Source organism: Pogona vitticeps, chromosome 8 (genome assembly GCF_051106095.1).
Source record: "Pogona vitticeps strain Pit_001003342236 chromosome 8, PviZW2.1, whole genome shotgun sequence".
Taxonomy (NCBI): Eukaryota; Metazoa; Chordata; class Lepidosauria; order Squamata; family Agamidae; genus Pogona; species Pogona vitticeps.
This window is the reverse complement of record NC_135790.1, coordinates 18,044,714-18,058,147: the sequence shown is the minus strand read 5'-3', so window position 1 is coordinate 18,058,147 and position 13,434 is coordinate 18,044,714. Positions and strand designations below refer to the sequence as shown.

The following is a 13,434-nucleotide window of genomic DNA, read 5'->3' as shown; positions in this document are numbered from 1 at the left end:
ATTTAACTTCAGCTGCATGAAAATGCACACATACAGTACATATCGATGCTCTGATTGCACAAGTTGCTATAAAGCACAGCTTGGAATGTGCTTGCTCAACCTTTGAACCACTACAAAGCTGACAGTAGGCAAATCCACATGTTTAACAGAGCCACCGAATCAATGGGATTTCACATCCTGTCAGCATTTGATCCAATGGGCCTCCTCTGCTTGCAACTAACAGTTAGCATTAGGCAAAGATCATCTTGTGATTTTCATGGCTTAGCAAAAAGAAGGACCAGGATCTCCCAAGTCTTTTCCCACTTCACCATTGCCAACCAAAGCAGAGACAACCCCGGAGAAACGGACAAAGAATCCAGTCTGGTGCGCATCAGGTTCCAAGATTTGAAAAACAAAGACACAAGGGGTGGCCCTGCCATTAAGCAGAGTAAAGCAACCACCTTAGCTAGTATAAAATGAGGAGCGACATAAGCAATCACTATTTGCTGTCAGCTGTTCCTTCTGAATCTCCTTGTTATTGCTTAGCCATTAAGTCGTGTCCAACTCTTCGTGACCCCATGGACCACAGCACACCAGGCCCTCCTGTCTTCCACTGCTTCTCGGAGTTTGGTGTCAAAGTCATGTTGGTCGCTTCGATGACACTGTACAACCATCTCGTCGTCTGTCGTCCCCTTCTCCTCTTGCCTTCACACTTTCCTAATATCATGGTCTTTTCCAGGGAGTCTTCTCATGAGGTGGCCAAAGTATTGGAGCCTCAGCTTCAGGATCTGTCCTTCCAGTGAGCACTCAGGGTTGATTTCCTTTAGAATTGACAGGTTTGTTCTCTTTGCAGTCCAGGGGACTCTCAAGAGTCTCCTCCAGCACCAAGATTCAAAAGCATCAATTATTTGACAGTCAGCCTTCTTTACGGTCCAGCTCTCACTTCCATATATCACGAAAGGAAAAACCATAGCTTTGACTGTTTGGACTTTTGTTGGCAAGGTGATGTCTCTGCTTTTTAAGATGCTTTCTAGGTTTGTCATCGCTTTCCTCCCGAGAAGCAGGTGTCTTTTAATTTTGTGGCTGCTGTCACCATCTGCAGTGATCATGGAGCCCAAGAAAGTAAAATCTGTCACTGCCTCCATCTCTTCCCCTTCTATTTGCCAGGAGGTGATGGGATCAGTGGCCATGATCTTAGTTTTTTTGATGTTGAGCTTCAGACCGTTTTTTGCACTCTCCTCTTTCACCCTCATTATGAGTTTCTTTAATTCTTCCTCACTTTCTGCCATCAGAGTGGTATCATCTGCATATCTGAGGTTGTTGACATTTCTTCCAGCAATTTTCATTCCGGCTTGGGATTCATCCAGTCCTGCCTATCAAATGATGTATTCTGCATATAAGTTAAATAAGCAGGCAGACAATATACAGCCTTGTCATACTCTTTTCCCAATTTTGAACCAATTGGTTGTTCCATACCCAGTTCTAACTGTTGCTTCCTGTCCCTCGTATAGATTTCTCAGGAGATAGATAAGGTGATCAGGCGCTCCCGTTTCTTTAAGAACTTGCCACAGTTTGCTGTGGTCCACATAGCCAATGAAGCAGAAGTAGATGTTTTTCTGGAACTCTCTGGCTTTCTTCATAATCCAGCGCAAGTTAGCAATTTGGTCTCTAGTTCCTCTTCCCCTTCGAAATCCAGCTTGTATTTCTGGGAGTTCTCAGTCCACATACTGCTGAAGCCTGCCTTATAGGAGTTTGAGCTTAACCTCTGAATCTCCTACCCGGCATCAATTGGATGAAAGCTTCTCATGAAATCTGTTCTGCACCACCTAAGATAGATCTTGAGTGTGCTGGTAGACACAGGGGTGGTGGAGTGACTCATGGTCAGAGCAGGAGCACCTCCATACCCACAAATTTTAGGGAACACTCTTCCACTTGACTCACCTGCGCTGGGCATGAGAATACATCTTGCCCTTTGCTTCAGGCAACAAAACATCTTGGGCAGATGACTCTCTGAGACGTCCACCTTCCTCAAAACTGGAGTCACTTGATTGCAAACCGAGGAGATTTATCTTGAATAAAGCTCAAAGGTTGAAGATTAAGACTGACACCTGTTCGATACTGGCAGAATGTATCGTCCCATCAGCGCTGCAACAGCAGGTGTCCTGCTTGATCATGGAATCGGAGATCCACAATAAAAATAGCTCACTTTGGTTTCCACAAAGAGATCCTGGATGCCTCCTTGCACAAGCTACATAAAAGTCAAAACACTCACACAGTGGTCATTAGACAAGTGGGTGGTCAGAACAGGATCCCACCCTTGGGATTCTGTAGTAGAAGGAAGAATCTTAAAAAGAAGACACAAACCCTCCAGTTCCATCCTCTGGGACATCTGCATTGCCTCCCCATTTGTGTTACTAAGGGTATGCTCCATCCAAAATTTGGATGATGCTGTGCCCTTTCATGAATGACCAGGGATCACCAACAAGAATTTCTGGTTTAGTATCCCTTCCAGGCACCTAATTCAGGCTCTAATCTTTATTCCGAGTCACCTTTTGCTCCCCAGTTAGGCAATAGAAGATGGAGAGGTTTGTCTTGCAGGTGGAAGTTTCCCTTCGAGTCCCAGAAGACAAGAGGAAAGAGAATCAGAAATGCTTCCCAGATTAAAGGATCGGGTCCACTCAGCTAAACCACAAGACTGTTCTGAATCCGTTGCTGAAAAGGCTGCTAAAATAAGCACAATATTCACCCGTCTCTCCCTGAACATACACAAAGAAAACTGTTAACCTGTCTCCTCATCTCCTTTGTTGAGTCCTGTATCCCAGGTCTCTAGTCAATGGCACTCAAATGAAGCATGAATGAAATGAAATATAAAATTAACAAAATATAAAATGTAACAAAAAAAGACAGCAGTAGAATGCATTTTTTTAAAAAAAGGGAACGCAAACCAAAACTCAACACCAAAACATTAAAAGCATGTGAAGCATCCTTCAATACAACCTTTCAAGAGAGGACTTCATACTGGATGGCTTCACTTTGTTACTCTCAAAGCTGTTTTTGTTAACCATGACCAAACTTTCTAACTTCACATATTGCTGCAGAGGGAAAACACCACTGTATTATTTTTTTTTCATTTTTTGCTGTCAGATGCTATCTTCTCGCCCCCTACCATCCCCACAGTTTCTACACACACACACACACACAAATCACTACATACTATTTAATTTACTGCATCTGAAGAAGTAGATTTTGACCCACAAAAGCTCACACTCGTATGAATCAGTCTTTAAAGGCTTATCCCTTTGAACTTTGCCAACATATTTAATTTATTTTATCTAATGACATCAGTTTACTGCCAGGGAAAAGTCCCTACGATCGCATTAACGAAATAAGCTGTTTGCGGTCAGAATGATGTAAAAGAGGGGATGTGGGAATAAAGCATTATAGATCAGGACGTCCTTTCCTATTCCAGTAGGCCTATTTTTAGTAAGGGGGGGCGTAGGAGGAACTCAGAAAACACATTTACATCCTGGAAATAAAATGTAACTTCTTTGGATGGATTGTTTTGATAGACCCTTCACAAGCTTCTCTTTTTTTTGTTGTGAGTTTTTGTTCCTGTTTCCTTTTTTTAAAAAAACTTCCGCTGTTATTTTTGGCTACATTTCATTTAATTTGTTATTCTTCTATTTCAGCACCACCTGGTGGAGAGCTGGAATGTAGATTCAACAAAGAATAAGAGGAGTCCATTTAAAAGTCACCGAAACTCAAGTGTTTTTGAAACAGAGACTATGACTGGGATGGGGGACGGGCCCAATATGAACGAAACTCTCTAATAACAGCCGACAAAATCACAGCAGTTCTAAGTCCTTGAGCTTTCAGCTTCAGCTCTGTCTCCACCCACTGCCTTGGCCTACGGACAACTAGCATCAACACATATTTCATTCTTCCCCCTTAGATTCTCCAGTTCCACTTGCTGAACCAGCTTGCCAGGTAATTACATAAATATGGCTAAAACCTTCACACTTTTGGTACCGATGCTCTTGTGGCAGACTGCCGTCCCTTCCTCATTCAATGTCGAACGTTTGCTTCCCTCTCCACAAGAGAGGCGATTATCGACCAATACAAAATTTTGCTCCTTTTCTCTCTCTCTCGTTCCCTTCCACGAGGAAAACAGTCCGCAGCAGGTCAAGGAGAACAGCAGATTTCCCTGGATGTGGCGAGGAGCAAAACAATCCGAATTCTCCCAAGAGGACAAGAAATTACCTGAGCATTACCTGAGACTCAGAACAAGGATGGGCTGGCCAAGCCCTTTCCTTAGAATTCTTTGAGCAACTGGCATTTGTTACAACAAAGGCAATCCAATGCCAACGGGTCCCATAGCTCAGTAAGACAACAGATGATTGGCAAGCATAACTTCGGCAGGCCCAAAATGCAGCAACCAGATTGCTCACTGAGGCTGGTCACAGGGATGACATGACCCCCATTACAGCAGCTTTTGGTGCTGATCTGCTCCTGGGCAAAATTCAACGTGTTTCCTAAGTTCTAAAGCCCAAATCGATCTGGACCCAAGCTATCTCAAGGACCACCTTTCCCTTTATGACCCTGCTTAAGTCTTTAGGATGATCAAGAGAGGCTTTTCTCTCAGTCTCGCCACCTTCACAGGTGTGTTTGGTGGGTACACAAGACAGGTCCTTCTCTGCTGCTGCTCCCAGACTGTGGAACTCACTTCCACAGGAAGCCAGGCTGGCCCCATCTTTACTGACCTTCCACAGGCAGATGGAAATCCTCCTCTTCAGACAAGGTTTCCCTTACTGACTGGCTGCCTGAGTGGTATTTTTAAAGGGATTGCTCTACCTGACTGCATTGAATGTGTTTTGCTGTTGTTTATGCTTTTTAATACGGTATTCATTTGCTCCTTTTTAGTAACTGTATGCTCAACTGTTCTTAGTTTCAAAATAATGTCTTTTAATGAGGTAAGCTGTGTTGGGTCCTTTAAGGCAGAATAAAAAATATTTTAAATCATTAATTAATTAAACAATGTCCTGAGTTCGATATCTAGCACACGGATGAGAGAACCCTTTTACCCAGTTTGATCTCTCTCTCTCTCTCTGCAAAAGAGACCAGAGAAGTGTGCTTGGACACAAAACGACTTATGAAAAATAAAAAAACTAGTTAGTCTTGTAGGTGCTATGCGACGGTCACTGGAATAAATGGTTACTACGGACTAATACAGCTATCAGCTCCATTATTGTTTCCAGATGGTCCCTTTGCATCATAGCCACATCACCTCACTCATCAGCCATGCAGCAAAGCTCCCTGGCACGGATCCGGCACTTCTATGGGGCAGAGCGAGGCAAACTTCTCAGGTGGCAGAGGCTGGGATTGAATGGTGGAAGCCTCAAAACTCTCCTTTTTATTGGGGCACATCTGCATGGGTCATATAGTCCAGCGGTAACCAACCTTGGGCCTCCAGATGTTCTTGGACTTCAACTCCCAGAAATCCTGGCTAGGAGATGTGGTGGTGAAGGCTTCTGGGAGTTGTAGTCCAGGAACATCTGGAGGCCCAAGGTTGCGGACCACTGATATAGTCTATCCAGAGCCCCTAAACTAGCCCTCAGGTACAGGAAACCCTCAGGTACAGAAAACTAGCCCCCAGCTTCCTCGGGTACAGGGAAGTAATGCCATCCCATCCTATCAGCTGCCCTTCCAGACATTCTGTACTCAGAATGGAAAGACAGTGCTATCTTTTCCTTTTTTCCGAGGTTTACACCTTGAGCCGCCTCCCCACTCGAATCTCCCTCTGAGCCTGATAGAGGGTTCAAGCCTGCATCCCAGACCAAAACCTCTCCCTGACTGAAAGCGATCTGCACAAAGACGTTGCCTCTTTTTACACTGCTCCTTTCCTTTGCCTTCTGACCACACCTTTCCTCACTTCTCTATATGATGATTCTGAAGCTCAACTGATCACACCGTTCACCTGGACCACAGTTCAATGGGACAGCAAGATGTTTAGGAAGCATAACTTCACAAGTCCAGTGCCTACTAAGATGATGAGGGGCAACCTTTGGCTCTTTAATTTACAACCCCCATCAGCTCCAGCCAGGAAGGACAGGAGTTATAAACCATATCACCTGGAGAGCTAAACATTTCCAGCTGTGCCCCATCACCTGGCTTTTTGTATTATTTAACAGATTTTTAACCTACTTTGCAGGATGAATTATCCTCCCTAAGTAGTTTACAATAAGCAATGAAACCATAGTTACAGTATTAAAATAACAGCAGTAGAGAAATATATCAGGTAAAATAAAAATAGTCACTGATTATATCTCTAGAGTCAATAGCTTTAACTGAAGTAGAACAAGTCCTCTGAGCTCATTTACATCCAAAAAGACCACTGATTAAAATGTTTCTGTTGACCTTTCTTTAAGGGATCTCTTCTGTCAAAAAACAATTTAATACTCTCTTTCATTTCCCTCCTCCTCCTGCTCTTCTTTTTCTCCTCCATTATTACCTCTTTCATGTGCATCTCATTCATGACCCAGAGAGATTTGCCTGCGGCTACCCTACCAAGTTCATGACAAAGGTGATCTTCAAAATAGGGAGTATCTGATGGATTGATCAGCCTCTCAGAGATACACCATATTCCCACAACTTTCATTTATAATGTCATCAGAAAAAGGAAAGAAGAGAAGGAATAGCTTGTTTGTTCGCTGACTAGCTCCAACAGAAAACTACAAAGCAATTCATAATTTAGCCAGGCAAAAAGAGACCTGCATTTGCTTCCAGAAGCACTAGGATTGCAAGTTAATGAGAGATGGTATGTATGTGAGGATGGAGAACTCAGTGAGATAGGTATCTGGTTGCAGAGCCAGAGGTTGGGAGTTTGATTCCCCACTATGGCTCCTGTGAGCAGAGCCAGCCTGTGAAGCCTTGGGCCAGCTACAGAAGTCCCAGGGCACCCTCAGAAGAAGGGAAGGGTAAACCACCTCTGAGTACTCTCTACCTGGAAATACCTAAAAAGAATCTTAAGTTGAAATGAGCATGACAGCTTGCAATTATTATTATGCATATGAGAACATGGCATGTTAAAAAATGTACAATTACTAGCATAAAAAGCTGGCGGTTGCCTGAGATTAGAAGCTAGAACAGGGAAAGGTTTTGAGACACCAGGGCTGAGGGGGGGGACAAAAAGAGAGAAGATGGAAATTGATCTGTTTTCTCTTTCACAACTATTTTCAGAATGGAAACAGGTTAAATCTGCACAAGGCAAAAAGATTGCTATTGATGGTTGGGTCATTTAAAAGCCATCTTGGGCAAGGTCAATTTGAATGAAAAGGACCTTTGTGGAAAGGGAGGAGAAGATAGGAAACACAGCTTCTGTTTCCAAACTTTGCCTCCAGGGAATTTAGTCAACTCAATAATTTGCTCTCTATAGCACTTTCCATCCACATATCTAAAATGGATTACAAGCAATAACATATTAAGCTTCACAAGCCCCAGGTGGAAGATACATCATGTGGAATGGATAGCTGCGGAACAACCTAAATGCAGTCTCATTTATGTAGCTGCATGACTAATGAGGAGCTGTTTTGAAAAGGCTTTAGAGCTCTCAATTGCATTCTATACAGAGGACCAAAATAACAACCCCCCCAGAACTGTCAATGAAAGTGCCCAAATTATTCAGCTTTGACTTGGTCTGCTTCAGACAAAACAAACTCAACTCAATCAAACCAGTTGGATTCAACCATTTGGTTTACTGGGATAAGAACAGATGCGACATCCAAATTCAAGTCTTCCTCTGCCTCTTCTTGCACAGAAAGGGGAAACGTTCCCTAATTTGTTTCTTGTTACGCTCAACCAAAGAAACTGCATTTTTACCTGCGACAACAAACCAGGGCAAAACCACGGTTTGATATTCTGATTTAGAGTCAGAGATTCAGAGATGAAAACCATTTTTGCAGTTTGGATGCCAAGGAAAACTATAATTTAACCAAACCTGGCTGTTTACCATTAGGTAAAGGTAAAGGTTCCCCTTGACAATTTTTGTCCAGTTGTGTTCGACTCTAGGGGGCGGTGCTCATCCCCATTTCCAAGCCATAGAGCCAGCGTTTGTCCGAAGACAATCTTCCGTGGTCACATGGCCAGTGCGACTTAGACACAGAACACTGTTGCCTTCCCACCAAGGTGGTCCCTATTTATCTACTCGTATTTGCATGCTTTCGAACTGCTAGGCTGGCGGGAGCTGGGACAAAGCGACGGGAGTTCACTCCGTTGCGTGGATTCGATCTTACGACTGCTGGTCTTCTGACCCTGCAGCACAGGCTTCTGCGGTTTAGCCCACAGCGCCACCACGTCCCTACCATGTTTACCATTACGGCATGCCAAAAGAAAGGAGAACTGCCTGGGAATACTAATTGTTCTTTGTCTAGTTGTTTACTGGATGAATAGCATTACGGCTAAACCAGGCCATTGAGTTGTTTGCTGCAGAGCCCTTATGATCTGTGTCCAGCAGGGATTTGAATGCAGGTTTTAGACAATGGGTGCTCAACCTTTTCAGCCCCAAGGGCCCTGTTGAAAGCTGTCACAGAACAGTCTACCAGGGGAATGTCAAGATAGGAGAAAGAATGAATTTGAAAACACAAGTCACCTACCCACATGGTTTGCATCTAATTTTCCAGCTTCCCTGACCCACTTTCCAAACTTCCGTTCACTTCTACTAATTAAAAAAAAAAAACTGATCATGTGCACCCCGTACGTTGCTAGACTGCAAAATACAGGCAGTCCCCTACTCTCCACCTCTGCTGCAAAAGACGTAAGATCTGAGCAAGCTACTTTTTAAAAGCAATTATTCACAGTACCAAGGATCCAAAAGGTATTTAGTTGGCATTATGGCTACAGTTATTTAAACACAGTGCTTCTCTTTCCCTGATGGTGAAAAGTAACTAAGATAATTACTTTGCGCTACTGCAAGCCACTGTCTGATGGTACCATACATGCACGTTCTGTGACATTAAAAATAACTAAAACACCCCACAAAAGGGACAGAATCATCCCTTGTTACATTACACTTTTAAGATAACTAAGTCAAGCCTCCCTTGTTGCAAAATGGAACTTATTATTGCAGCTAGTTATTTTCAAGTTTTCAGCTTGATAGATATTGGATAAAAAAAATATTTGCTACCTTATTTTCTGGAGCTTACCACAAGAAGAGCACTTTTAAAACTGATTTATAGTGTGGCTGTCTCATGAATCAGGGAAATTTGTGTTCCACCAGCAACAACTATGGTGCATTTAATTTTCTTTTCTTTAAAAAAAAACATGCTTGTAATCTTATATATATGCAAAGCAAGCACCACCTATGTCAGCCAAATATTGCAAACACCGGTCACAACTAAGAGCTGTAGTGTAACTACAATTTTACAACACAAGTTGTTTAGAATAACAGGTGCACTTGGAAATCTAAATTAAAAAAACAAAAAAGTATAATACATTTGAGGTTCATTCTAATAAATCTTTGTGGTTCCAGAACCATCATTCTTTCTGACGCCAAACGTGGAATGGACTCCCTCCCTAAGAAACATACGCCTTTTCCAAAAGTCTAGCCCACAGACCATTTAAAAGGTACTTCAGAGCCCACATGTTGCAGAAACAGACGCTTCCTAGTACCCAAACATTGTATAGCATAAAATAAATGAGACAGCTGATAGATGTTGTCCTGCAAGTATGAACATTTTTGACAGAATTTACAGGAAGGAAATGTAGTTTTCTTTGCAAAGCCCTGGTTGGTTCATGCTGAACATTAAGCCACAGTTTAGCGCTATGCAGGTAAGCCAGACAGACCACAAGCAAAACTTCAGGTTTACACTCACACTGCCCCTTCCCCACCCCACTTTCACACAGCCAGGTTGTGTTTTGCACACAATTCTCTGGTTCATACATAATGACGGGTCAGCTTTCATGGAAAGTGAAATTAATGTCCTCCATAATGTACCATAATGTCCTCCATTGTGTTAGGAAGAGAGAAGTATACTGAGAATGATTTTTTAAAAATTCTTTGGCCTTATTTCAGTTCACCTCTATGGCATTGGGTAGAAGAGGCCTGGAAAATCTTTGGATCGCCAAATAATTTGAATTTCAACTCCAAGAACAGCCAAGGAAATGTGGTCAATGGATTAAGGGATTGTGAAAATCACATCCCCAACTGTAAGAAAGGTTGAAGGTTTTTCATCCTTGGCTTGGAGTTGCATATGAACCAGTCTACGATTGAGGCAATATTATCTCTTTATCAGGTACAGTGGGGTCTTGACTTGAGAACTTAATCCGTATTGGAAGGCGGTTCTCAAGTCAAAAAGTCTGTAAGTCAAGTCTCCATTGACCTACAGTGCACTGAAAACCGATTAATCCCGTAACAGGCCGTTTTTGTTCCATTTTGGTTTTTTTCTGGTCTGTAAGTCAAATCTCAGTCTGCAAGTCAAACCTAAATTTTGCGGCCAGAGAAGTCTGTAACTCAAAAAGTCTGTAAGTCAAGCCGTCTGTAAGTCAAGGGTCCACTGTAGACCCTATGGAAAATGAGATGTTATTTAAGGTCAACCATTGAAAAAAATATCTTTTGGACAAGTCAAATCGGCCAAGAAGAGTAGAGAAAAAAAAACAAGACATTCAAATATATTTATTATCAGAACACTCTTATTAGAACATACTTACTGGAATGTGCATGTTACATTTTTTTTTCAAAAGACATCAATTTTTTCCTCCTCTTCCCATCAGATGACAGGAATAAACGTTCAGAATGCTTAATGGCATAATAATGAACTACTGTAGCTGATTCTGGGGGGGGAAAGAGGGGGGCTTCAAAAGAAAGTCAACCCATATTAATTTCTAGAAATATCAGGGAGCAACAAAATTTTGGAAACGTCCTTACAAAACAGAAGGAAGATTAAAAGTTGAAAGGACCACACAATGTCGTTTCCCCTCAATCCGTATTTGGTTAGGTGAAAATTCCTGAGCTACTGCCCACGGCCATTTTGAAAAATGTTTTCCACATGCCAACAGGGAGGGAAAACAGAAGAATGTATTACAAGAGGTTGGGGCGGTCATTTCTTGTTCCTAGTTTCCGTAGGTAGCCATTTTAAAAAGAAAGTGGTGGAGGGCCAATAACATTTCAGTCTGCAGTGCATCCACTAAATATAGACATCCCAAAACCAAGTTCTCTATGCTGGTTTTGATCCTAAAGCAAAGGAGAACATTTGTTTCTGCAGATGTTTTAGGATGAAAATCCCATGATCCCCCAACCCTCGCTATGTTGGCCGAGGCTCATGGGGGATGCACTCCAACAATATACCCCACCAATGTATTCGTGAAGGCTTTCACGGCCGGGATCTAACGGTTGTTCTGGGTTTTTCGGGCTCTTTGGCCATGTTCTGAAGGCTGTTCTTCCTGACGTTTCGCCAGTCTCTGTGGCCGGCATCTTCAGAGGACAGCAACCTCTGAAAATACTGTGTTAGAATTTTCTGTGCATTCCATCTGTCGAAAAATGCCATGGAACCTTGCCAAAAGGGTTGCCACATTTTCAAAAACATAATAACGTTAGAATTGCAGAGCTGGAAGGGACCCTGTGGATCGTCAGGTTCAACCCCTCTCAGGGAGGCACAGTGGGGAATTGAACTCCCAGACTGCTCTGCAGCCAAATACCTAAACCACTGAGCTATTCAGCTGTTCTTAACAATAAAGGAGGAGGAGGAAAATAGAAACAAGCCAATAGAGTAGTAATGGTTATAGAACAATGAACATTTCCCCCCAACAATTACTGTGCCCACAGCAGCTGAATGGAATGCCAGTGACTAGATATGGGCATGAACTATCGGTCTGGCAGTTCGTCTTTCGGAAGAACAGGTGATCAGCACTCCCCAGCCCCACTTCCTCTGGCGGGCACCCAATCAGAACCCTGTGGCTTTCCTGCCCTGCCTCCTCTGGATGCTGCCTCTGAGTGGGTGCCTGCCAAAGGAGGCGGGACTAGGAGGCCGTGAATATCTGCTCATCTAAAGGAACCACCAAACTAGCGATTCACGCCCATCTCCACCAATGACATGTGTCTGAAGACGTTCTCCTTAAAACTGGCCTCCTAGAAATCACCGCTCCTGAATTGCTGCATAGTTGGGCCATAAATGGCTGATTTCTGTATAAAATAAATAAAACCCAATGTTCATAAATTGGTCTCTTTTTTTTCTTTTTCCTTTGGCTGCTTTTATTTTATATATTTGTTTCTCAGATCATGCTATGTGGTAAACTCCGCCCATTCAAGGTAAAACACCCATAAATTAGTGGGTTTTCTCCCATTCCTCGCCCTCTCCATATATGCCACGGTCAGAAGCAAAGTTAGTTTTTCATGAAGCAATTTATTATTGATGCCTAATGCAAAAAACATATCACGTCAATTCCACATACATTACTTATGAAGAAGCTTATTGTACCATCCACCTACGTATGTGTTTCCCACATGACATCAATGCTACTATTCCTTAGCATTGGGTTTGAATATAATGGTAGTTTATTCGTATGCTAGGAATGTGTCTGAAAAAAATCCGTCATGTGGGCCCTACAAACTGTTCCAATCTCCATCAATCAGACTGATTGAAACTGTGGGATTCTGGTATCTGTAGCCATAATGTCAAGTAGTATCTCCAAGCGTTGGAAGAAATTTTTGGAGACTCTCCTGTGGCAAAGTTTGTCAAAACAGTCCCCGTCGCTTCTCTGTTTGAAAACAGGGTAGGGAATTTTAAGAGGCTGTTCACCCACAGCACTATGAATTATTTCACATTCAGAAGGTGTGAAAACACAGAAGCCAAGCCAATCATCCTGTGGAGAATGTTACTTTCTTGTGGAGAATGCTACTTCTATTTTTCTCTTGCTAATGATGCAATGACCCACATTTAAGAGGCTAAAAGCTAAAATACAATCCCTTCTTTGAGGCAGCAATCTTTTTTTTTTGCCCTCAATTTCTGTTCTATTATAAACGCCTATCTTGAATGGAAAGAAACCAAATATCAGAACGAGGGTAGAATTTTCCCCAGCATAACAGAGCCACTGTGAGGATCAAATTGGGCAAGCGGGCAGCCAGGAGAACCACTTAGGCTGCTCGGAGGGAACAGACATTTATTTTCAAACGTTACAAACAGGGAAAACGTCATCACCGAATTCTTTATCAAATCGGTAAAACAGACGGTCACTTGGATAGAAGGAACGCCTGTTGCTGCAGCAGAAGCAGCCAAGGCAGCAGCTATTATTGAGTGTTAATATGATTTCAACAAAGGAGAAGGTTTTATATGATTTCTTCAGCTCATAAGGGGGAAAAAAGTGAGAAGCAGAGTTATTTTGCCAGACACAGCAACGAGGCTCTGACTTTTTTTTTTACCATCCTGTATACCAGGAGTCTCGAAACTTTTCACAGTGAGGGCCATA

General features: G+C 42.6%; 1 protein-coding gene across 6 annotated transcripts in view; it reads right to left on the bottom strand.

Annotated features, from left to right (window-relative positions):
* ST3GAL4 (ST3 beta-galactoside alpha-2,3-sialyltransferase 4) overlaps positions 1-13,434 on the bottom strand; it is a 163,034-nt gene that overhangs the window by 137,040 nt on the left and 12,560 nt on the right. The gene's annotated exons all lie outside the window — the stretch shown is intronic.